The 27,810-nt window shown below is 41.1% G+C and overlaps 1 protein-coding gene and 1 pseudogene across 1 annotated transcript in view; one reads left to right on the top strand and one right to left on the bottom strand.

The window, feature by feature from the left end:
• The window catches only part of PTPN14 (protein tyrosine phosphatase non-receptor type 14), a 204,120-nt gene that overhangs the window by 172,540 nt on the left and 3,770 nt on the right, over positions 1-27,810 (bottom strand). The window lies entirely within an intron of this gene.
• Positions 6,599-13,058, top strand: LOC103877965 (annotated as a pseudogene).

Genomic DNA, 27,810 nt, shown 5'->3' with positions numbered 1-27,810 from the left:
CTAAAAGAAAATGTCAAGTAGTTCAGCAGCAGGTGGGAATAGAAAGGGCCTCATTACATTCCTCATCAAACTCACCCATGACCACTGCACTGACGGCCATCTCTCCACGGTGGGAAGAGAGGAGCAGGCTAAATGCAATCTACAGGCCCCCCTCCAGTCCCCGATTTTACTGTTCTGCATGCCCCATATACTTTCCTCCATCACTCTAACTTGTTGAGTTTATTGGGATCAGTCTTGTGATTAAGTGCCTTGTAAATAAATACAAAACATTTCACCAGTTCACTCAAATGTTTTACTGCCTGACCTCCTGCTTGGAGGTTACACATGGAGCTGATGAAAAGAATGTCATAAGCATTCTTTTCTACCCACCTGGACTAAATTGTTATTTACCCCAGACCAGTGTCTCTTTAAAGAAGCTAAAATTGCCTGCCTTCTTTCTGTAACACTGGGGTAAATAAAACAGATTCACAATGCCTAACAGCTCCACATGTCATTTCACAGAAGGCATTTTAGGGAAAAAGAGTCATCTGTTTTCCTAAGTAGAAAATGAAATTTATCTTTGGAGAAATAACAGTTTTTTTAAAGGAAGCTCCATGCAATTAAAAAAATAAAAACATGTTTTCTTGAAAACACATGAATCAGGGAAAGATTCCGTGGCCCACATGACCCGTTAATTGCTTTATAAAAATATTTCTCATATAAATACATACATGAGTATGTTGTTTTCATAGAGTACTTGACAGCCTCTTAGTTAGTGGCAAAAAAGACTTCTCAGCTACCTGCTGTAGCCAAGGTACACAAAAGAGCCTTCTGACATAATCATCCAATTAAAACAGCAGATCCCTTCCTTGGGAGAAAAAGATGTATAAATACTAAATATGACAGTATAAACAAACAGAAACAAGAAAGAACGGCCGGGCAAGGTGGCTCACACCTGTAATTCCAGCACTTTGGGAGACCAAAGCGGGTGGATTACCTGAAGTCAGGAGTTCGAGATCAGCCTGGCTAACATGGTGAAACCCTATTTCTACTAAAAAATACAAAAAATTAGCTGGGCATGGTGGCGCACGCCTGTAATCCCAGCTACTCGGGAGGCTGAGGCAGGAGAACCACTTGAACCCGAGAGGCAGAGGTTGCAGTGAGCCGAGATAGCACCATTGCACTCCAGCCTGGGCAACAAGAGCGAAGCTCCATCTCAAAATACACACACACACGCATACACATGAAAGAACTAGAAGAGTTCAATAAGAAAAATGACTAAAGGTAGGAAAATATGCAGTTAGGAAAAGTGTGGGCAGAACTGATGCAGCACGTCCCCCAGTTGTTTGTCAAAAGGTACCTAAAACCATCTTTCATGAGATTTTTGTTTTTTTTACTTAATATGCAACAAAATATAAATCGGAAGCTTTTTTTTTTTTTTTTTTTTGAGACAGAATCTCACTCTGTTGCCCAGGCTGGAGTGCAGTGACACAATCTTGGCTCACTGCAACCTCCACTTCCTAGGTTCAAGCAGTTCTTCTGCCTCAGCCTCCCAAGTAGCTGGAATTGGAGGCGCGCACCATCACACCCAGTTAATTTTTGTATTTTTAGTAGAGACGGAGTTTCGCCATGTTGGCCAGGCTGGTCTCGAACTCCTGGCCTCAAGTGATCTGCCACCTCAGCCTCCCAAAGTGCTGAAATTACAGGTGTGAGCCACTATGCCTGGCCTGAAGCTTCTTATGTCATCTTGTCCCCACAACTATAAGAGATTTCATACCAGTAATGTAGCATCTTAAGGATCAAAAGTAGCTTCAATGGAATATGGAAACCTACGGCAAGTTTGGAAGTTGGTACAATCACTACCAAAGTAAGCTTCAATTAAATTCACATCTCATTTTCAAAAACAGTAACTTGCAAAATGGCCAATCAACAAATAGCTAATTCAACTCAAATAACTATCTGTGTTCAGAAAAGGAACAAGCAGGATACAAACATCCAAACCCGCAGAACATAACCACTAAATATATATGCAATACGTGTTTTCTGTCAGGTTCTGAAACAAATTCGCTGTCCTAATTATATTCAGTTTAAACCAGCATAAAAAACAGCTAACATTCACTGAGCCTACTCCAAATGGTGGTAAGTGGAGGAGGTCGCTGAGAAGTGCAGTTAACCAACTCAAGGTCATTTTAAATAAAGGAGAAGAAAAGTGAAAATGAAGACCACCAGACGGAAAAAATAAGGAGTGCAAGCAATGAAAACTTTACTTATAAACAAAAGACAACCAATCATGAAAATAAATGCCATGGTGTTTTAAATGACTTAATGTGGGCAACTCCATGTTTAAGACGTCATAAAATTGCAGGTGATATCAATTATATTTAAAATGCTGGCAAGATAAGATTGAGGAGAAAGAAGGCAGTCACTCAGCCTATTCAGAAGCAGGGAAACACAAATCGTGATCTTTTGAAATTGCAGTGGTGATCAGAAGCTGACTACAGACCAAAATAATGAAAATCATTCTCACTCCTAAGACTCCATCATACTTAGTGAGGCACCTAAGGTTATGGGAGATTACTGCACCATTAATCCTTGGGCAATCCTTACATTGTCACAATATAGGATCTACAAGGACAGGCCAGATCCATCTTTATAGAGGCAGTGCCCTTGAACTGGGCATCCAGAGGTCAACACAGTCTCTCACAGAAACACATTCGCTTCCCCACACATCCCCATATTATCCCATTTTTCTTATATACCTCTTACTGGAAGTCCTTCCTAACCAAGAATGAACCCAGAGCAATTAGTCATGCACTGCATGACAACATCTCAACTAATGACGGACCACATACACGACAGTGGCCCCAGAAGATTATAATACCATATTTTTACTGTGCCCTTTCTATGTTTCGATACACAGATACTTACCACTGTGTTACAACTGTCTACAGTATTCAGCACAGTAAAATGCTATACAGGTCTGGAGCCTAGGAGCAATAGGCTACACCATACAGCCTAGGTGGCTCTACCATCTAGGTTTGTATAAATATATTCTATAATGTTTGCTCAATGACTAAATCGCCTAATTAGTCAATCCTCAGAACATATCCCCTTGTTAAGCAACCACAGATTTGACAACTAGGGGCCCTGAGAGCAGTTTCAGTGACCCCATTTCTGGGGATATCCATTCAGGCTGCTGGCCCCAAGAATACTGGCCACTGCCACAAAGCCTGGAGTCCCTCCCACCTCCTGGTACAGCTGACCAGGATCCTTGAGTTCCCGTTACTGAACACTGGGGCTGGGAATCTATTTTTGCACTGAAATAGTATTTGAGAGTAATCAGAGTCTTTTTTTTTTTTGAGATGGAATCTTGCTCTGTCACCCAGGAAGGAGTGCAGTGGTGTAATCTCGGCTCACTGCAACCTCTGCCTCCCAGGTTCAAGTGATTCTCCTGCCTCAGCCTCCCAAGTAGCTGGGATTACAAGCGTGCACCACCATGCCTGGCTAATTTTTGTATTTTTAGGAGAGACGGGGTTTCACCATGTTAGTCAGGTTGGTCTCAAACTCCTGACCTCGGGTGATCTACCCGCCTCGGCCTCCCAAAGTGCTGGGATTACAGGTGAGCCACCATGCCTGGCTGGCTAGATTCTACAGTATGCTACATAAGAGGCAAGAAGGCTTTTGCCAGACAGCTGAGAACTAAAGCACCAATTTTCACATCATTTTATAGGAAAATCAATTCCTCATTGCAAGCTGATTTACAAGTTTTTGAAACTACTTCTCTACGAAGGGGGCCTAGAAGAGGAAACAGTATGCATATATCAAGGCAGTAAAAGTGAAGGGGACTAGGTGTGGTGGCTCATGCCTGTAATCCCAGCTACTTGGGAGGCTGAGGCAGTAGGATTGCTTGAGTCCAGGAGTTCAAGACCAGCCTGGGCAACAAAGCAAGACTCTGTCTCTAACAAAAAGGTAAAAATTAGCTAGGCAGGATGCTGCACACCTGTATTCCCAGCTCCTTGGAAGGCTGAGGCAAGAGGATCCCTTGAGACCAGGAGGTCAAGGTTGCAGTGAGCTATGATCATGCCAATACATTCCAGCCTGGGCAACAAAGAGGGACCCTATCTCTTAAAAAAAGGGGAGGAGGTGGTGGGTGGAGAAGGATTCAAAATATAATAGGATCAATGGAAAGACAACATATCTCCTGTGAAATGTATTTTTTCAGACTATGCTCCTCTCCAGCAACCTCTAATATATCAGCTATGGCTTCCTATTTCAAAATCCTTCACCCACCTCCCAATCTTCTCTTTTCTCTTTTGTCTATCACATCCTGTTCTCTAGAGATTTCCAGCCCAGAATTTGAAACACCCCAAGTGTCTCAAATTATTTCAAAATAAGTTATGAAACTTTCAGAACAAATTAATGTAGTAAGTGAACACTATAAAGGAATCTGCCACGGCGGGTATCAGGAAACCCAAAACCCTGGAGATCATGTTGCAATTCCCTAAAGGAAGCAAACCGCAGCTCAGGAGAGGCCAAGGAGGTATATATGTAACATATAGCAGTCCCACAAACACTTTAAAGAACTTCACGGAATTAGCACTAAATCTCTGCGAAGATTCAGAAGTCGGTGCCAGCACTGTGACAGAAGGCAACGTTTTAAAGAGGGCAGCGGAGGTACAACAGAATATGTATCTTTTTCCACAGTGGAGCAAAACTTCTGCTAAATTTTACTAATCCTCTTATGCCAATCACTTCCAACCTCTGACAGGACACTTTTTCTAAAATGATCTCAACAACCCTAGTGAACCTCAGAAAATATATCCAAACAAAATTAATTGTAACGTAAACAAATGTAAAACCGAGTATACTGCATATGTTACAGTCCCATTTCTCATGGGAAGGGTCAGCTGCGAATGCTAAGATCATTCAAATAACATGAATTATCACTGCAAAACAGAAGTTTAAATTTACTATTTAAATTTGCTACTTGAATCTTTCCTGGACAAAAACGAACGTGGCAACTAGTTTCTTCTGAAGAGTAAACAGCACAGAAGTTTCCTCTTTCACTCTGACCACAAATTCAACCACAGAGTTAAAACAAAAAGTCTTCTAGAAATCATAAATCTGTACAGAGCAGCTGGGAACCTTAGGAATCATATTCAATTAAGTCGACGAAGACAAAGAAACTGAGTCATGGGTGGCTAAGTAACTTGCCTAAAACCAAAATAGCTAATTAGTGACTTGGGATTCAGGTTTCTGAAATTCCACAGGCGTGCACTTTCCACTAGACCACATGGGTAAAGATGGGGGATGGTAGGAGGAGGTGCAAAAATTCAAAATGGACTTGGCCCGTTACACATATGCCCTGAGTAGTTTCATCTTACATGGCCTAAGGGACTCTCAAGGAACAAGCTAGAGTCACTTTTTTTTTTTTTTTTTAAGATGGAGTCTTGCGCTGTCACCCAGGCTGGAGTGCAGTGGCACGATCTCGGCTCACTGCAGCCTCTGCCTCCTGGGTTCCAGCGATTCTCCTGCCTCAGCCTCCTGGGTAGCTGGGATTACAGGCACACGCCACCATGCCCAGTTAATTTTAGTATTTTTAGTAGAGACAGGGTTTCACCATGTTGGCCAGGCTGGTCTTGAACTCCCTGACTTCAGGTGATCCGCCCGCTTCCACCTCCTAAAGTGCTGGGATTACAGGCGTGAGCCACCGTGCCCAGCCAAGCTAAAGTCACTTCTAGTGGTGCCTGGGTAGTGTTTTTAGACAATAAAGTGACTAAAATTAATTTGGAGTCAGAGTATACACATACCAACAGTAATTCAAATACCATTCCAAAAGTCACTATTTGATTTTCTAAAGGTCAGATAAGAATTTAAGGAAAAATGTCATTTGAATGTATTCAATTACCAATAAAATACACACTCCAAGGAGACTGACTACCCTTAGAATCTGTTAAGTAAGGACCCAAGGTCCCCAGATAGTTAAAAGAAAAAAAAAAAATAGAAAAAGAGAGAGAGCTCTGGTAGGAAAAAAAACAAAAAACAAAAAAACAGTTCTTAGAGCACCACAACCACAGCAATGAAAGGAACCCAAGATTATATCCAAGTACTGACTGGCCCAAACACAGCAGAGAAGAGGCATTCTGATTATCAAAGTGTTTGAAAAATCGAGGTTTAATTTAGGTTTCAGATGTGTGGAAGAAGTGATGAGACAGAAAAGAGGAAAAAATAGAAAACCAGAGGAGAGCTAAGAAAGTCATGAAGTGGTAAAGAGAGCAGGTGGGCCGGGCGTGGTGGCTCATGCCTGTAATCCCAGCACTGTGGGAGGCCAAGGTGAGTGGATCGCCTGAGGTTGGTAGTTTGAGACCAGCCTGACCAACATTGAGAAACCATGTCTCTCCTAAAAACATAAAACTAGCTGGGCTTCGTGGCGCACACCTGTAATCCCAGCCACTGGGGAGGCTGAGGCAGGAGAATCACGTGAACCTAGGAGGCAGAGGTTGCAATGAGCCAAGATCACACCATTTGCATTCCAGCGTGGGCAACAAGAGCAAAACTCTGTCTCTCCAAAAAAAAAAAAGGAAGAGCAGGTGATATATGTAAGGAGGGAAAGGCGAGAATGTGCGGATCTCAGAGCCTTGGCAGGAAAGCCCCCGCCTTCAGCAGAGGTAAGCTCCGGTCAAGACAAGACATATGCATTAGACCAGATGGTAAAGGACATTTGGAGGTTTCTGTCTGGGTGCAGGCAGAGGTTTCTATAGAATATATTGGGGCTATACTTTTGCTCTCCCTGTTTCAGAACTTGATCTTACGCATTCGATCAGGAGTGACCAATGCCAACTTAGAAATTTATACTGAGAAGCCCTAATTCTCAAGGGGACTCAGCTCATTCTTAACCCAAAAGGCCTAGTATCTGGGGAAATCACTTCAGAATTCAAACATTCTGAATAAAGGGATTTAATCACCCTAGCCATTGTAATGAAAGGAGGACAGGCTTGAAGCATGCATCAGTACTTCCACTGCCAGTTCAGTCTTCTCTAAAACTTAATTATATATTTTTTAACAATTTCTTTTTTAGCATTCCTTTCTATTAACCAAAAACTTCTTTGACATAACAGTGCTTCCTCTTACTTCCAAGATTCTGAACAGTCATGTGGCTAAAATATGGACTGGATCTCAGACTAACGCAGAAATGCATGCTGAGGAACACACACCTAGTCAAACACAAGTAGAAAAATCTACAAGGTGGTGGGGAAAGCAGGTAAGCTGAACTTGCAGACTATCGGCCAAATGCAGTCTGGTGGTTTTAAAATGTTTTTCTCTTCATAGCTTTTTTACTAAAAGTCTGTAAGGAATGTTTAAACATCAGTAAGATACACAGAAAGATGAATGGTTACAATATTGAAAATAGTAACACTGATAAGCACTTCTCTCTACAGCTTCTCTCTAAAGTCACTTCTCTTTAAAGTCAAAAGTTACTGAGCACCTACCAAGGATCAAAAATGCAATAAGACACTCCCACTTTAAGTCATCAATATCTTAATAAATATTTAATATTCATGTATAAAACAAAACCATGACTAAATACAGCCTTACCAATTACAAAATCTGGCAGTATATAAGCTGGGCAATACTTGGAAGAGAAGTTTTGGCAACAAAGAACATAAAAATGTGTATGTTATCTTATTTTAAGCATTAAACCTACTCCTGGGAATTCAACCCAAAGGAATAACTGGAAAGAAAAAAGACACTGTATGTACAAAGACGTTAATGGTATTTTATTGATAATAGACAAACACACACCTGGAAATAACCCAAACAGTCAACAAATGGAAACTGTTAATTATAACATACTACTCAATGAGCTCTACATCCATTAACATTATATTAAGAATATGTAGCAACAGAGAAAAGCGTGACTAATAAGATAAACGGGAAGAAAAGCAGAACAAAGTATTCTCTGTTCTATTTGTGTATATATATATTTGTATATGTATATATTCGTATATTTGTATATGTATATATTCTATTTGTATATGTATATATGCTGTTCTATTTGAGTATTATTCTAAATATATGACATGATTATGGTTATATAATAGAAAGTTTAGAACTAATATATAAAAATGCTGTGGATATACTTGAGTGGTAGGGTAATTGGTTTTAATATTCTTGAGATATTTTAAGAGGTATGGGGGCCGGCCGCAGTGGCTCATGCCTCTAATGCCAGCGCTTTGGGAGGCTGAGGTGGGCGGATCACTGGAGGTCAGGAGCTCAAGACCAGCTTGGCCAATATGGTGAAACCCCGCCTCTACTAAAAATACAAAAATTAGCCAGGCATGGTGGTGTATGCCTATAATCCCAGCTACTAAGGAGACTGAGGCATAAGAATCACTTAAATCTGGGAGGTGGAGGTTGCAGCAAGCCAAGATAGCGCCACTGCACTCCAGCCTGGATGACAGAGTGAGACTCCATCTAAAAATAATAATAATAAAAATTGAGGTACAGTTGTTTTAAAAAATGGGCTTCAGCTTGATGATACTAGCCACAGCCTATGTAAGTCAAAAAGATGAGGCCGGGCATGGTGGCTCACACCAGTAGTTCTAAGACTTTGGGAGGCCAAGATGGGAAAATTACTTGAAGCCAGGAATTTGAGACCAGCCCGGGGAATATAGCAAGATCCTCATCTCTGACCAAAAAAAAATTGAAAATTAAAAAATTTAGCTGTGTGTGGTAGTGCACGCCTATAGCCCCAGCTACACAGGAAGCTGAGGTGGAAGGATCACTTAAGCCCAGGAGTTCTAGGCTGCAGTGAACTACGGTCACACCACTATCCTCTAGCCTGGGCATGACAGAGTGAGACCCTGTCTCTCTGCCAAAAATAGTCAAGAAGATGGGTCCTAATCCCTATGTCATAGATACCTGACCAAAACTATGTGTTTCAGAGACCAAGGTCTTCAAAGCAGCAGAGTGAAGGAGACCCAACTTGGTCACACACAAGTTGGGTATCTGTTTGACAACTGAGTACACTAGCAAAATAGAGTGTGCTGCACAGGTTTTCCTTCTACAGAGACATGGGAGAAATGAACAGAGTTTTGGCTACCATCCTCCGTATAAACAACCTCTAACAACTTGTGGACATCAACAAACACGTGCCGGGGACGGTGGCTCATGCCTGTAATCCCAGCACTTTGGGAGACTGAGGCAGGCAGATCATTTGATGCCAGGAGTTTGAGACCAGCCTGGCCAACATGGCAAAACCCCATCTCTGCTAAGAATACAAAAGTTAGCCAGGCATGGTGGCACATGCCTTTAGTCTCAACTACTTGGGAGGCTGAAGCATGAGAATTGCTTGAACCTGGGAGGTGGAGGTTGCAGTGAGCCGAAGTGGCGCCACTGTACTCCAACCTGGGCGAAAGAGCTAGACTGTGTCTCAAAAAAAAGTACTAACCACTATATGACAGTGGATTCTAAAGAACCACAAATTTGCCATATGTTTTAAAAAGCTATTCCTTGCATTGAACATTCACTGTTGGTGATGGATAAACCTCTACTTAAGAAAAACAGAGCTGACTGTAGATACCTCATAGATGCAGGTATGTTAAAACAGACTGACAGTCACAGGCCTTCTTAGGTCAACGACTACAACATATTGTCTGTTAATTACCCATCAGGTTAGGCCATAAGCAGATTTCACTGGTAGGCCAACATTCAGGCTAGGAGGGAAGAAAAAAGGAATGGAAGGAAAATGCAAGAGAAACAAGAAAGTACTAGGGAGTGAACATGGTAACACTAACTCATTAGGGGTAATGCGTGGTAACACTAACTCTTTAGGGGCAACACAGTGCAGGGTCCCATAAGTGATCAACCCCTAACCAAAAAGCTCTATAAATCTATAATACTTTCTTTCTTCTTCTTCTTCTTTTTTTTTCTTGAGACAAGGTCTCCTTCAGTCACCCAGGCTGGTGTGCATCAGTGGTAGGATCTCAGCTTACAGCAACCTCTGCCTCCAAGGCTCAAGCGATCCTCCCACCTCAGTCTCTAGAGTAGCTGGGACTACAGGGGTGCGCCACCATGCTGGCTACTTTTTGTATTTTTTGTAGAGACGGGGTTTCCCCACGTTGCCCAGGCCAGTCTCAAATTCCTGGGCTCAAGCAATCGACCCACATTGACCTCCCAAAGTGCTGGGATCACAGGCGTGCACCATGGCACCTGGCCTTATAATACATTTTACACCCTTAGCCTCAACTCTCCCAAAATAAATAATTCAGAGAAGGAGAATATATTTCAAAGATAAGCACTCCTTTTGTTGTCAAAACTATTAGCAGTTTACGAAAATATTTACAATGGGCATGACAATCTTTAAGAGTTCAGTAGTGACATTCTTTTTATAAATTTGGACAAGATATCTAACAATTCAATACAAACAAGCATCCTATTTTACTGCACTAATATTTAAAAGCTTTTATTCTGTAATTACTTAACTTCTATACTAATATAAAACACCCTCATTCCCATTTACTCTGAACCTCAGTACCAACTTTTCCCCAAATATTTACCTCTGAAAAAATCAAAACTTCATAAATCAATGAGTCCTTACCTTTCAAAAGAAATTTGCAATGAATTCCAGGGAGACTCATATAAAATGAACTGAAATAGAAATAAAATCCATTCCAGGAAAAAAAAAATCCAAAGACTTTCATAGCAAATCTATTCAAGTTCATATTTCTTCAACACTAATCCGAGTCTTAATAGTCACATCATTAATACTCTTAATACTCACATTTTTAACATTCTGCCGCCAGCAACTACTACTGTTCAAACAAACTCTGGTTCACACACTGATGTCTGCTTCACACATCAACTTGCTTCTCCCACACTTGCACTTGCTTCCCACAGAGTTGTAATAATTTCTTACAAGTTTTACCAGGCTGTGTCCCAAAATAAAGAGAATGGGTTCTTCCGTTCTGAGGATTTTTGACATTTCTCCGCCAAATGAAGGAGGAGGTATTTGCACTTCAATAGTAGTTTCAAGACCCAACTATCATTTCCAAAACCCATCTCTACATCCCAGCCTAACACACACACACACACACACACACACACACACACACACACACGCACGCACATTCTCTGCCTATTCTGCCAATGGACCCTGAATCGAGTGGCCTGAAGATTTCTCGTGTCTGCCCTGCAAGTCTTCTTGCCCCTGCTGTGAAGTCTCAGAGCCTTAAATGAGGAAATATAACCCAGGATATTTATGGGTCTGTCTAGACACCATTATTTCTAAGCAGAAGCCACAGACAAGTGTAACAGCAGGCAACATGACACTCGTAAGGTAAACCAAATGAGAGGATACAGTCAGTAATAAAAAGTTTTCATTTACAGTTTGTGTAATGGGGAAAGCTTTAGGAAAGACCAGTTCTTATGTTTCAGGTGGTATTTTATAGGTAAACCATATGTCAATAGGCAATTCTGAAAACCATGGAATTAAAGCCATCCAATATTAGGCAACAGGGCAATAAATAAATTCCCTCAAGACTCAAATATGAAACAAAACTCAGCCATCTGAGCAGGTTTGACCACTCGCTCAGTTCTGTAGTGATAATTACTATGATTTGATTAGATTTGAGATAAAAGTTATAAAACTTCGTATCAAGTATGTTTTATTTTTACTTTTTCACTGTCTTATTTTAATGTCAGAATAAATACGTATTGAAGTAGTAGCATAGTGAGGTCGTCAGCAAAGCCTGGGTCCTTCCCTCCCCGGACAGCATGAGTTTCACTCTCCTCCCCGGACAGCATGAGTTTCACCACCTTCTCCACCTTCTCCACCAATTACCGGTCCCTGGGCTCCATCCAGCCGCCCAGCTGGTCAACAGCGTGGCCAGAGTCTATGCAGGTGCCCAGGGCTCTGGTTTCCGGATCTCTGTGTCCTGCTCCACCAGCTTCTGGGATGGGTTGGGGTCCAGGGGCCTGGCCACAGGGATGGCTGGGCATCTGGCAGGAATAGGAGGCATCCAGAACGAGAAGGAGACCACGCAAAGCCTGAGAGACCTCCTGGCCTTCTACCTGGACAGGCTGAGGAGCCTGGAGATTGAGAACCGGAGGCTGGAGAGCAAAATCTGGGAGCACCTGGAGAAGAAGGGACCCCAGGTCAGAGACTGGGCGCCATTACTTCAAGACCACAGAGGACCTGAGGGCTCAGATCTTAGCAAATACTGTGGACAATGCCTGCATTATTCTGCAGACTGACAATGCCCGTCTTGCTGATGACTTTAGAGTCAAGTATGAGACAGAGTTAGCCATGTGCCAGTCTGTGGAGAGCGACATTATGGGCTCCACAAAGTCACTGATGACACCAATGTCACTTGGCCGCAGCTGGAGACAGAGATCGAGGCTCTCAAGGAGGAGCTGCTCTTCATGAAGAACCATGAAGACGAACTAAAAGGCCTACAAGCCCAGACTGTCCGCTCTGGGTTGACCATGGAGGTAGATGCCCCCAAATCTCAGGATCTCGCCAAGATCATGGCAGACTTCTGGGCCCAACATGACGAGCTGGCTCAGAAGAATTGAGAGGAGCTGGACAAGTGCTGGTCTCAGCAGATTGAGGAGAGCACCACAGTGGTCATAATGCAGGCTGCCAAGTTTGGAGCTGCTGAGATGATGCTCACGGAGCTGAGACATACAGTCTAGTCCTTGGAGATTGACCTGGACTCCACAAAAAATCTGAAGGCCAGCTTGAAGAACAGCCTGAGGGAGGTGGAGGTCCGCTACACCCTGCAGATAGAGCAGCTCAACAGGATCCTGCTGCACCTGGCATCGGAGCTGGCACAGACCCAGGAAGAGGGGCGGTGCCAGGCCCAGGAGCGCGAGGTCCTGCTGAACATCAAGGTCAAGCCGGAGGCTAGGATCACCACCTACCGCTGCCTGCTGGAAAACGGTGAGGACTTCAATCTTCCATCTTGGTGATGGACAGCAGCAACTCCATGCAAACCGTTCAAAAGACCACCACCCACCGCAAAGTGAGTGGCAAAGTGGTATCTGAGACCAACACCACCAAAGTTCTGAGACATTAAGCCAGCAGAAGCAGGGTACCCTTTGGGGAGCAGGAGGCCAATAAAAAGCTCAGTGGCTTAAGAAAAAAAAAAAAAAAAGGTCAGGTGAGGTGGCTCACGCCTGTAATCCCAGGACTTTGGGAGGCCGAGGCGGGCAGATCACGAGGTCAGGAGATTGAGACCATCCTGGCCAACGTGGTGAAACCCGTCTCTACTAAAAATACAAAAACAAAAAATTAGCCAGGCTTGGTGGCGGGCATCTGTAGTCCCAGCTACTCCGGAGGCTGAGGTGGGAGAATGGCATGAACCCAGGAGGCGGAGCTTGCAGTGAGCCAAGACCGCGCCACTGCACTCTAGCCTGGGCGACAGAGTGAGACTCCGTCTCAAAAGAAAAAAAAAAAAGTACTATATTGAGAAAAATATGGGGCCAAGAAAACACGGAGGATGAAAATGAGGGGTTTTTTTGTATTTTTTAATGACTTTCAAAACAAGGTAAGAAAATTACAAGTGGCTCTTGTTTTATTCAATGTAATAGATCAATAATATAATTAGTTCTAAACATTTTTTAAATACCATCATTCGTAATTGCAAAAATTAAATGGTAAGCAGTTATGAAATTAACAAAATGAAAATTTCAAAACCAGCACTAGCAGGATGTGAGGAAAGTTGTAAACTTAAAGATTGATACGGTGCTATAAGCTGATAGTCTTTCCAGGGAGCAATCTGGCCATATGTAACAAGATCTACAAGCAATTCATGCCTCTAACCCACAGAACCTACCTTGGAAACTAAACCCTAATGAAATACTCCCCAAGTAAAATAAATGTAACTTGTTCATCAATGTTTATAGTGATGCTTTTTGTAATAGTTAAAATTGGGGAAAATCCGAATATCAAGCCACAAGAGAACGGTTAAATAACCAATCGTGGTATAATAAAAGATGGAATTATTGATCCCGAATCTTTGCTCCGTTCCTATAACATATCCCATCCAGTTCCCTGTGACTTGTCTGGGAATCACATGGGATGAGTGGAAGTCCTCAACCCAGTGATTCTAGGCTTGGTCATGTGATATACTTTGGCCAATGGGATGTGAAGACACAATCTATCCACCATTCCCTCGCACAACAGCTTTCAATGCAGTTACATGCTTCTCATTACACTACCACTCTCAGCCATGGGAACAGCATGTCTGAGACAGGGGCTGTCCTTCAGGCTATATCCCTGAGTGAGAGAACACCGTGGAGCTGAACTGAGCCCAGTCAAGCCTCCAAGCCTACCAACAGCACTCACATAACACAGTCAAAAAATAAATGTTTGTTGTTATAAGCCAGCAAGATGTTGGAACCTTTTCTGTTACCATAGCAAAAGCTCACAATACAACAGTTAGTTTGATGACAATAACTTGTCATCAAAACATGACAAGTTATATAGTAGCGGATATAGCAAACATATATTTGAAAAACGCTCATGAAAAAGTAGAATAAAAAATAATAGGTAGACACAAAAGATATCGATATAAAGCAAGCCAATGAGTACCAGAAATTAATTGAAAATGATATAATCATTTATAATTATTTTTGTCAATGAAGTATGTGTTTATACTTCACCTGCACCTACTATATTATATATATATTGCCACATCTTTTAATTCTTGTTTAGATGCTACCTCTTTATAAGTACATTTTTCAGCAATTCTCTACATACCATACTCATAACAGAAATATTTCTATCCAACACACTTTGTCTGCTTCAATGACATAAAGATAACTGAACACTTATCACAAAAGTAAATCTAGTGCAAAGGTTACTATTCAACCTTTCACATGTATGATTTAGGGTTCAACAATTCTTTCGTCAGATTATAAAGAAGGCAACTGTAAAAAGCAGACAAAAGCAAGAGTTAGAAGAAAGTATTTGCTGGGCTGGGTGTGGTGGCTCACACCTGTAATACCAGCACTTTGGGAGGCTGAGGAGGGTGCGTCACCTGACGTCAGATATTGAAGACCAGCCTGGCCAACATAGTGAAACCCCATCTCTACTAAAAATTACAAAAAATTAACCATGCCTAGTGGCGCATGCCTGTAATCCCAGCTACTCAGGAGGTTGAGGCAGGAGAATTGCTTGAACCTGGGAAGTGGAGGTTGCAGTGAGCCGAAATCATGCCATTGCACTCCAGCCTGGGCAACAGAGTGAGACTCCATCTCAAAAAACAACAAAAAACAGTATTTGCTGGGATAATCCACTTCCTTGTCATCAAACATTGTATGAAAGCAAGATCTCAAAGACCCTCACCCATCTGAGGGTAAAGCTGTGTTGCCAATGAATTTATCTTTATGACCTACGTTAGAAATTCCATTGCATCTGTATGATTCAAGAATCACAAAAATGTTCACTATATCTCACTCATAATTTATCCTAAAATAAATTCAACAGCAAAAAAATTATTAATGTGAATCATCTTCACTATCATCTTCTATGCGACAGCAAGAAATGTAAAATGTGTATACTTCCAATAATAACAACAACAAAAAAAGGCCAGGTATGGTGGCTCACACCTATAATCCCAGCATTTTGGAAGGCCAAGGCCGGGGGGGGGGGTGGGTGGGGGAGATCACTTGGGGCCAGGAGTTCGAGACCAGCCTGGGAAACATGATGAAACCTGTCACTACGAAAAATAAAAAAATTTGGCAGAGCATGTTGGCATATACCCGTGGTCTTAGCTACTCAAGAGGCTGAGGTGGAAGGATTGCTTGAGCCCAGGAATTCAAGGTTGCAGTGAGCTATAATCACACCACTGTACTCCAGCCTAGGCAACAGAGCAAGACCTTGTCTTTAAAAAATTAATTAATTCGTTTTTTAAAAAATATTAAGAGGATTTATAGTATATCAATTGTAAAGATGCTACAAATATTAGTTATTAAGACCACAAGTTAACTGGGCATGGTGGCTCACACCTATAATCCCAGCACTTTGGGAGGCTGAGGCAGGAGGATCACTTGAGCCCAAGAGTTCGAGACCAGCCTGCGTAACCTAGTGATACTCTGTCTCTACAAAAAAATAAAAAATTAGCTGGGTATGGTAGCACATGCCTGTATTCCTAGCTACTCAGGAGGCTGAGGTAGGAGGATCTCAAGATCTTGTCTCAAAAAAATAAAAAAATACACAAATTATGTATATATTATGAAGGAGCGTATAAAATTACCACTATGAAATTATGTCTATATATGAACATTAACTATTATATTGATGTCAACGTAATTGTGGGTTTTGCCATTACTTTTCACAGCAAAAACTGTGATTACTTTTGCTCCAACCTATGAAAAACATGAAAAAAATTTTAAATAGCTGGTCATAGGTTTGTGGCTAAGTTTATACCAATTTTTTAAACATGCTGATACACTGAGAGAAAAAATGTCTAATATTTGTATTTACAAAATCTGTACTTGCTATGAAATATACCCACGTCTCTCAGTTACAAAAGAATCTGAAGTATGCTTCAAGTTTCTAAAAACAATTTCTGTTAAATATCTTTCTAATTAGGACAACCGTGAGTTAGTAAATGGAGCACGTTCAGTTTGATTTTTTATCATTTCCTGATAACTGGAGCTCATTCCTGGAACATCAATGGTTTTTACTATATTCCCTGATTTAAAGATGATGCCTTTCACTGCTGGGGAAAATAATGGGCACCCCCAGTAGATACTAATGAGCAGAAGGGCTGCTGCAGATCAGGTCTAGGTAATGTTCTCCTTTCTGCCTTCGAGAAGTGGTGATGAAAGGTGGATATAAGCACAAGCTCTGGATTCATGCCCAGATTTGACACTAGGCTCCATCATTCACTAGTATTTGCATGCCATGACGTTACATACCTAACTAGTATTTATTTACTAATTGTAGGATCTTGTGCAAGTTACTTAGCCTTTCTAAGCCCGAGTCGTCTCATCTATAATAGGCCAACGATAGTGCTTACTTCACAGGGTTGTTGTAAGGATCTAGAAAGATAATCCACTTAAAGTGCTAGACAAAGCACTTGTACATGGTAAGTACTACAGGAACTAAATGCCAATTAATATTAGTCTCTCTCTGCTGGTTGTCGAAGTGTCATCAGGCTTACATCTCACCATCGCCTATAACTACTTTTACTTTCTATCTCTAACCATTTTCCTCCAGTCTCCTTAGGCATCACTGAAGAACTAGGGCTCCTAAGAGTAGTCTGATAACCATCTATGATTGTGCTGTCCAAAGGAAATATAATGTGATCCATAAATGCAAGCCACATATGTAATTGTCGATTCCCTTGTAGTCACATAGAAAAGCAAATCAAGACAGGTGAAATTAATTTTGACAACAGATTTATCTCAATATACACAAAATATTATGTCAACGTATAATAAAAAAAATAAGATATTTTACTTTTTTTTTTTTTTTGATTCCGAGTCTTCAAGGTCCCATGTGTATTTGACACTGACAGCAATATCCCAATTCCAACTAGCCACATTTCAAATGCTAAACAGCCACATGGGGTTAAAGGCTACGTTATTAGTTGCTGATTCTTTTCAAGATTATGACCACAGAAAAACATCTCCACTTTCAAAAACATCAAACTGCACTTATTAAACAAGCTGATGGATAGACAAAAGGAAAGAATGAATGGAAGGAGGAAGGAACACATGTACTTGACCTACACAGACTTCTGAGCCTGACGTGGTGGTTAAGAACTTGGGCTATGGATATCCCATTATTGGGCACATACTCAAAGGATTATAAATCATGCTACTATAAAGACACATGCACACGTATGTTTATTGTGGCACTATTCACAATAGCAAAGACGTGGAACCAACCCAAATGTTCATCAATAATAGACTGGATTAAAAATATGTGGCACATACACACCATGGAATACTATGAAGCCATAAAAAAGGATGAGTTCATGTCCTTTGGAGGGACATGGATGAAGCTGGAAACCATCATTCTGAGCAAACTATCGCAAGGACAGAAAACCAAACAACACATGTTCTCACTCATATGTGGGAACTGAACAATGACAACTCTTGGACACAGGGTGGGGAACATCACACACCGGGGCCTGTCGTGGTGTGTGGGGAGGGGGGACGGATAGCATTAGGAGATATACCTAATGTAAATGATGAGTTAACGGGTGTAGCACACCAACAAGGCACATATATACATATGTAACAAACCTGCACATTGTGCACATGTACCCTACAACTTAAAGTATAATGAAAAATAAAAAATAAATAAAAAAGAACTTGGGCTGTGGAATCAAAGAGAACGGGTTCATGTGCCAGTTATTCCACTTACTACCTGTGAGAACTGAGCAAATAACTTCTTTAATTCTCACATTTCTCAAGGATAAACTATAGATAAAAAACACCCCTTTCATAATGTTGAACAAGTTTAAAGGTTATAGCAGAGAAGGGGTTTCTATACATAAAGCTTTGCTGTATAAAAGGCCAAAGATGGGAGTGGGGAAAACTGATGAAGAGAATACTGAGCAAATTAGCTTGACATAACTAAAGAGGCCATGGTGGAGAAAAGCTGTTCATATTATTTATATTCACAATGCCTGTTACGTGCCCAATTACACAAAACAATTTGAACAGAGGCAGCTATTAATAAAATAATTGCAATGGCATTTCTAAAGCTCTCAGTGGCTTACACCTCCCTAGCCTGCTTGCTTGCTTGCTTCTTGGCAGTATTCTAAGTAAGTGGGGGAGACGGAGGGCTGAAGGCCAGAATTTGCAGAACCAAGATTTTTCCGTAGTGTATATATTAATATTAATCACATTTTCTAGCCTCCATAAGCCAGACAAATGTATATCTCTGAATCTTTCTTTGAAGGATGAGATTGCCACAGTGCCTCAAATTTAAACTGAACATTACTCTTCAATGTACTATAAAGACAAAAAATTAAACTAAATGCTTACTGCTCTTTAAACTTTTCTTGAAAATTGGTTTTGTGAATAATTCCTGATCTTTTGCTTTGAATTTGCTCTTGTTACATGCTACAAAACACAAAAGTCTAGCTATTTAAAAAATTAAAGTTAATTCTGGTCTGCTAATGATGACTTTAAATGTTTAATCATTTTAACGATCTAAGTCACTACATGGTCTAAATTAGATGTTGAGTTTCTTAAAGACCACAAACGTGTCTTCTCTATTCCAGGTACCTTCTAAACCAAGATTTCTCTGGTAGGTATTCCATTTACTGTTAATGCCCTTCCATATTACAGGTGTCCCGTAACATAGATTTTTTTTTTTAAAGTTTCTTACTAAAATGAATTTAGCTTTGAAACATTTTCATTTACAGCAGAACTTCTCAGAGCCTTTAATATGTCAACATACACAGATTTCAAAGTACTGTGCTGAGTCACTATTATAGTTTTATCATCTTCAAATGAGAAAAAAATGCAAACCAAGAACCAAACAATAAGGAGATAGCCTAACTGCCCCATGGAAATAGGTGGTCTTTGCATTTCTGGCCTGATGTGCTGCTCACTGTGCATTTCTCTTTTATCATACCGAAAAATATATTAATGTTGAACACATATATGGTAATTAATCTATCAGAATCTTCCAAACTAATCCATTCCAAAGGAATAATTTATTATTATTTGAGCGAATTTATTCCAAAGGAAGGAAGGGAAGAAGGGGGGGGGGGGGGTAGGAGTGAGAAAGGGAATAAAGAAGAGGGAGGAGGGAAGAGGGGCGGAGGGAGGAAACCAGTTTGAATAATACTAAATATTACTGCATACTCATGGACAAAGCTAAAATTCCTAAACACTTTCATAAGGATGAAGGGGCACAAAATACACACTCATACCTAACCTGGCACTCAGAAAACAAGCCTCATTTTAAAAACAACCAAACAGCTGCTCAGCAGAAGCACTGCACAAATCATCCTCTCCAGCCTTTATTTTTAGACACTTCTTAAGTAAAACAATAATTTTCTAAAGAATATAATTAAGACTGGTAGATGTCCTTTCATTATTTTGGAGTTTTAATTTGTTTCACATCAGTCCCATTTTTCCCCTCATAGATCACATAATTATATAATATTCCATACGAAATTCCTTACCTTTGAATAAAAGAATATATATGATCTTTTAAACATGTACTGATTTAAAAAGCACAATCCACCCAGAATGTTAGTCATTATAACCCACGGATTTAAACACACAGGGAGTCTAAAAGTCAGCCCCATTTTTCAAATGATAAATTGAAGACTTGCTTATATGTCAAAAAATGTGTACCTTCATCATCTAAAGCACATTTTACAAAATGTATAATGCAAAAGAATAGGCCTAATAGATCACAGTATTTCCTGGGCAGAAGGGAATGCTAATTGCCTCCTGGAGTCTTAAATGAAACCTAATTGCTGGCTTGAGCTGTCACCACTGACCCTGGTAACAGACTGGTGCACCCTTCATAAACCTAATACAGCATAATCCTCCTTTATTATGGTTATTACAGCTCTTCAAGGGGACATGTCTGCCACAAAAATAAACTCTGCAGCTTCTCCTCTAAATGGAGGTGTCACTTCTCCACCCCAGAACAAGCAGCGCTGGTGGCAGAAATCACTCTGTTCAAGTGGTACCACTTTGCAGCCTAGAGCTGCTTCCCGACTGGGACTCTCACACATCCACAGATACTACTACAGAAACCATGAAGCTACTCCATGGTGATGGGGGAAAAGAGAGGACGAGGAGCACGAACAGCTATTTATTTATTTAAAAAAAAAAAATCCACCACCATAAAGCAAATGGGAAAAGCAGAAGAAGAGTATCGAATACAAATCATGGGTTTGAGCTAGGAAATCCATGTGTAAATCCATTAGATTTACAAACAAAATTTCAGATACTGAACCCAAGAAATATTCCTTTCAATCTGTTTTGAAGTTTTTTTGGACACACTCTTAAAAAGTTACTTCAATTAAAAACATTTCTCTTATATCTACTACTCATCAATTCCCTAAACATTTATTGAACATGTACTCTGCATCAGATGCCATAAACCCAAGGATAAATAAATTACAAAATGTCTCCAAACGTGTGAAAATAAGCAAACAGTACAGTACTATAGGAAGGTAGAGAAGATGACAATGATAATGTAACTATTATTAGGGATATTATTATCCCTAATAATGAAAAGGAAACATTAGATAAAACCTCCAAAAAAGACAAAAAAATCATATAAACATTAAAGAATCAGAAACATTATTATGTGATCGGATGTATAAAAGAACTGGAGTGGGGGCAGGAAGTAACAATAACAGCATGAGTCAAAGCAACAAGGTTTCAACCCTGAGAAATGTTTGCAGAAGGTTCACAGGGACCCAAGAGATGTTTAGGGGAGAGGCCAGACAAGGCTAGGAAGTTAGGTGCCATCAAGAGCTATGCAGAGCCCTGACTGCGTTCACATCTGATCTCACCTGCCCTTCCCTCCCACATCCCTGAGTGTGAGAGATTGAGAGTTGAGGGGTTAGTTTCTTGATCTTGTCCAAATTTAGTGAAATGTAGAAGTCAACCAGGCCAATGATGGAATTAAATGTAAACTCCAAGAGGGCTTTCACAATCCACAGGGTTCCAGTGACTTGGGTAACAGATGTTATTCTTAGCTCATCTGTTACGTGATGGTGATTTACCTGTCCATTTCCTACCCAAAAGCACATCAGAAAGCATTATTTAGAGAAAACCACTTTACATTGTCGTTAAACTCCTGATTGCTGCTCTTAAGAATATATACCTATGTATTCATGGGAACATTTTTTTCTCAGTATGTGTATGATTCGCTTATTGTATTGTGCTGAGTGAGCTCCTGTGTGCTTCAGACAAAAATAAATGAGACTTTCTGCTTACATTTTAAAAAAAAGAGCTATGCAGAGCCTTGAGTGTTCTGCTAGAGTGTGTACTTTAATCATAAGCAGTTTTTAAAATGAAATATTTCAGAAGGGAGAATGTAATAAACACACGTTTCTATCACTCAGCTTAGGAAACAAACCAGTATTACATGTCCGTCCTCACCTCCACACCTGCCCACCATACCTTGTATTTCGTGTCTATCCTTCTGGTATTCCCTTGTACCTTTACTACATACACACACACATATGTTGGTATGTTATATGTACACACACATATATGTATGCATGTATGTTATATATATAGTAAAGGTAAAAAGAAAATGTGTGTGTGCACGTGTGTGTGTGTGTAAACAATATATGGTGGCAAGAAAGATTTTAAGCAGGAGAGTTAAAATATCAGACATACCTTAGAAAAGACTCTAGCATAGAAGGTAGACTGGTGCCCGCACCAAGAGAGGGGACAGCTTACACAAAGTGGTGCCACAACGGGTGTCTGTCATAATGACGCAGGAAGGGCAGCCTCAGCCTCACAGGGTATTCTTGGGCAAGGGGCAGGCAGACCTGCATGGACAGTTACAGGGAGGGACGTGAGGGAGTGAAGCAGTGGCAGTTCCCAGGCAGCTGACAGGCCAATGAGGGGATGAGGCAGGTTAACCAGGACACAGAGCACAGTGAGGTCAACGCCAAGGCCAGAATGGCAAGGGGGCCTGACCCAGAGAGCGATTAGGGAAGGCTGCCCAGAGAAAGTGGTATTGAAGGAGGGCTCAGAGGGATGGTTTTGATAGGCAATGATGAGTGTTAGGACTCTTAGGCAAGGAAACAGCACCACATTAGGTGGAAAATGACTGGGCCTGTTCAGGAAACACCTGCAGTTTGGCATAACCCTGAGGAATAGTGGGACATAAATCTGAAGAAATCAGAGGCCCACCTGGGAATCATTTGTGGAGAACCTTAAACATCAAGCTGAAGTATATACGTAATTCATGACAAATTCACTTTCATGACCATGAAATCTGCCTTAATCCCTTTAACTTAGGAACTAAAATAATGGTGAGAGCCAAGCTTGTGATTTGGGGGGGGGGGGGGGAATCAATGATATCACTGCTGCTTATTATAGTTCTATAAGTAGAACAGGCTGTCTTGGATATGAGTGAGCTGGCAAATCTGCCTTGACATGGTGTCATGGGGTCTCGCCATCTTTCTCTCACTGTAAAAACTAGTAACTTTGAGTTTGAATAATGGGGGATGCTGCCTTTTCTCTTTTATATATGATACAAAAGAAAATAATGCATAGGAAGGAAATTAAGTATGTTCTATTTTCTTTTTTCTTTTTTTTTATTTTGAGACAGAGTCTCGCTGTGTCGCCCAGGCTGGAGTGCAGTGGCGCGATCTCGCTCACTGCAAGCTCCACCTCCCAGGTTCATGCCATTCTCCTGCCTCAGCCTCCCGAGTAGCTGTGACTACAGGGGCCTGCCACCATGCCCGGCTAATTTTTTGTATTTTTAGTAGAGATGGGGTTTCACCGTGTTAGCCAAGATGGTCTCGATCTCCTGACCTCATGATCTGCCCACCTCGGCCTCCCAAAGTGCTGGGATTACAGGCGTGAGCCACCAAGCCCGGCCAGAAATTAAGTTTATTCTAATCAGTAAATCCAAATCTGAAAGGTTTAGGTCTTAACCCTGAAATGTTCCTGCTTCCTAACCCTTCCGTGATATTTATTCTCCCAAGATCTACAACATTTCCTGGACTTGAAAATGAGAAGAAAAATTACCATGTTTTTTAAGTACTCAAGTATAGCAAAACAATATTAAGAACCATAGTATGAGTAACTTCAGAAAATAGCTTAAAAATGGAATTTGTCTCCTCAAATGAACAAATAAGATATATATAATACATACTGATATCTGTTTAATTTTTTTAAATCACATATAGTCATTAACAAGATGTAATTTTCCCAGAGCATAGTAATTATTTATCAAAGAATAAATAATGAATTACAAACTAGGCTGGGCTCTTATCCCTCAAGTCAGCATTTCAGAAATGCATTCATTCACTGATTCTATAACACTTTTTTTTTTTTGAGATGGAGTCTCACTCTGTCTCCCAGGCTGGAGTGCAGTGGTACCATCTCGGCTCACTGCAACCTCCGCCTCCCAGGTTCAAGTGATTCTCCTGCCTCAGCCTCCCAAGTAGCTGGGACTACTGGCGCACGCCACCATGCCCAGCTAATTTTTAGCAGAGACGGGGGTTTTATTACCACATTGGCCAGGATGGTCTCGATCTCTTGACCTCGTGATCCACCTGCCTCAGCCTCCCAAAATGTTGGGATTACAGGCGTGAGCCACTGTACGCGGCCACACTTTTTAAAAATAATCAACTCTAATTCATTATCTGCAAAATGGCAACATCATCATCATCATAGCTATGGCTACCCAATCTCCACATAAGATGAACTGAGTAAGATCCCTACCAGAGAGGCTTTTAACTTAGCAGAGGAGACGGGAAGGTAAACAGGTATAATATGTAAACTTACTAATGTTGGTAATTTCAAAGTGCTATGGGACTATAAAGTAAGGAATGGGCTGGGCACAGGGGCCCACGTCTGGAATCCCAATACTTTGGGAAGCTGAAGTAGGAGGATCGCTTGAGCCCAGGAGTTCAGGACCAGCCTGGGCTTGAACATAGGGAAACTACATCTGTACAAAAATTTTTTTTTAAATTAGCCAGGCATAGTGGCTGACACCTGTGGTCCTAGCTACTTGAGAGGCTGAGGTGGGAGGATCAATTAAATCCAGGAGGTCGAGGTACAATGAGCCATGATCACCCCACTGCACTCCAGCCTTGGTGACAAGGCAAAACCCTGTCAAAGAAGGGAAGGGAAGGAAGGCTTCAGTGGAGAGAAGCAGAGTGAAGGTGGAGCTTTAGTTGACCACAAAGAGGTTAAGCAGGCAGGAAGGGGTAAGGCCACTCTGGGTATGAATGTAACAAAGGAGAGGAGAATTAAACACCAGCCTGGCCAACATGTTGAGGAGCCCGTCTCTAGCGGAGAGAGAGAGAAAGAGCAGCAGATGGGGATGGGAAGATAGTCAGGAATCCATATGATAAGGGAAATAACAAGTGAAAGACTTTAAATAGTACTCAAAAGAGTAAAATCTTCAAAAATTTGTGGTTTCAAAAACCCTTTTTGTAGCACTGAAAGAATAAAAATAATTTTCTGCTGCTATAACAGAATATCACGGAGTAGGTAATTTATAAAAAGAGCAGTTTATTTGGCTCACAGTTCTGGAGGCTGGAAAAGTCCAAAAGCATGGTGCTAGTATTTGGCCAGGGTCATCCTATGGTGCAAAGGTGGAAGGCAGAGGCAAGCACAGAAGATGGAGAAAGGCACCAGGGGCCAGACTCCCTTTATCACAATCTACTCCTGAGATAACAAATCTGACATTAATCCCTTCATGAAGTCTCCTCCTAATCACCTCTTAAAGTTCCCACCTTTTAACACTGTTGACAATGGCAATCAAATTTTACCATGAGTTTTGGAGGGGACATTCAAACCACAGCAATGCTCTTGGAACAATCTCAAGAGGACGTAAGGATGGGGGGCAAAGAGCAAATGGAAAATACTTTTACAGACTCAAACTCAAAGGACCTAATGACTGATGGGATTTGTTACCGAGGTTTGAGAAAATGGATTGAGGGTGCTACGAATGACAGGTTGAAGAAAACTCCAAATGCCTGGCTTGAGCAGCTAACTCAATAGACAGCAATGTCACTGAGATAGGTAATTTGGAAGCAGTACATTTTGTGACAAGAAACTGGAGACTTCAAGTTGAGACAGGTAGGATTTGGCATGTATAGCAGACACTCAAATGAATATAAGCACCAGATAAACCCAACTGTTTGGTAGCAAGCAGAGAGGTCTGGACTGGAGATGATAGCCAAGGAGATCCAGTAACATGGAAACATCTAATTAGTGCTTTACATGAACCTGGCTAGGGATATGAGGCCATTAACCGAGCCTCTCTGCAGCTCTAAAGCAACGAGGAATGGAATCATTCAAACTGGTGCAGTGAAAAAGTGACACCCATACCAAGCCTGAGGAACAGGGGTGGGGGAACCAAACAAGACTTCTCAGCTCAGTGTTTCTCAAAATGCAGTTGGTCAACACCAAGAGCATCAGCACCACCCGGGAGCTCTTTGGAAATGGAAATTCTCAGGCCTACCTTAAATGTGCTGAATCCAGAAACGGAGGTAGGCCTGGGGAAGAACAGCAACCTTTGTTTAACAAGCCCTGCAGGTGATACTCACTGGAGGTTGACAATCTACTGCCTTGGCTAATGCCCCAATTACTTGAGGAATGCAGTGTGAACAAATTAACCCCAGAGATGAATTTCCAAAGACACAAAGAAATTAAGTAGAAGTAAAGTACACATTTCATACAAAAATATGCATTAGGAACTCTGGCTAATTTTCAACTGTAAGTAATTTTTCCCTGTGAGCGCAAAACGTGTAACGCAAAGCAGATCAAGTCAGTGGCCCACATGGTAAGGCTTCTTAACTTAGGAATACAGTTCAGCACTAAAATCTCAAACAATCTAAATGTAAAGAGGATATTTTACTACTTAGAGACAATGCTACATCACCAAAGGATTCCTTTCTCATTTTCTCACTAGATTCCTCCCTATTGACCAACATAAAGCATTTATGGGATGGCCAGCTAGGGTTACGGCTCTCTGGATGTGCAGTGGTCCTCTGGGTCAAACTAATTGACCAGGCTTAGGATGAAACTCTTGACCTAAGCCTAATTTAGCCCCTAAGGAAACTAAGCTAAATCAACCACATATCAAATTTTACATGTAAGGCTGATCTAAGAATGGCTATGAAATGTTTTTTTCCAAGTGCAAGGACTCTGAAGAAAATCAAACAAAAGCTTGACAGGGGAAGAAAAGTCAAGAAATACAGAACCAACAGGAAAAAGGAAAGGAAAGTAAAACAATGTTAATATGCCATTTATAACCCAACTTAGAGCCAGAACGACCCTTATCACACAAAAAGGCACTTACTCACTATTACCTTTTACACAGCTACTCTGTGTCCTTCATCCACAAGCATTGCATCATATCCTTTAATTCAGAATTATAAATAATTATAAGATTATTTTCATAATCAGCATGCATGCAATATATGGCAAAGGCACTGCTGGTCTGGGCAAGATACATTTCCTCTCCCCTCCTATTGCAAAAATCCAGGTCAGGCCTGCATTTTCTGGGCTCTCTCCCCCTGATTCCCCAAAGGGGTAGGACACCTTCATATGATCTCCAGGCCTGCATGCCATCCTGCAGAAAAGACTTAACCAATTCTTTGCCACTCTGTTTCAAGAACACATGCTTTCTTCTAACACTGTTCCTTTCTTCTAACATTCCCTTGCACTTTGAGGTTGATATGAAGATCAATAATTTAATGTTTGTCAAATACTCTAGGTTTCTCAGATGAAAGACAACATTAAAGTTCAAATAACCAGTGGCTGGCATTACACAAGAAGTATTGCAGTTTATTCTTTATATTTGGGCTTCACTAGGCTGCAAAGATATATCAGCTAGCTTTTGTACTCTTGTTAAAGGCAAGAGAGTTACCCTAACATTCTTTAACTAGATTTCAACATTAGAAATACAAGGATCCTTACATAAAATACTGGCCCCTGATTACAGTAAGAATTATACAGGGAAAAAGATCTTTTTCTCTGCCCTTCTAATCTCTCAGTGGCTTTCCCTCCTCAAACTTCTCTACTGCCTGGTCCCCTACCTCTCAATTTCCTCTTGTAGGAGGGGCCACATGGCAGCTGCCAGCCAACATGTTTGTTTTGAGCCAATAGACTGAAAAAAAAAGTCAG

The sequence above is a fragment of the Papio anubis genome, chromosome 1 (assembly GCF_008728515.1).
Source record: "Papio anubis isolate 15944 chromosome 1, Panubis1.0, whole genome shotgun sequence".
Classification (NCBI taxonomy): domain Eukaryota; kingdom Metazoa; phylum Chordata; class Mammalia; order Primates; family Cercopithecidae; genus Papio; species Papio anubis.
This window is presented reverse-complemented; position numbering and strand designations above follow the sequence as displayed.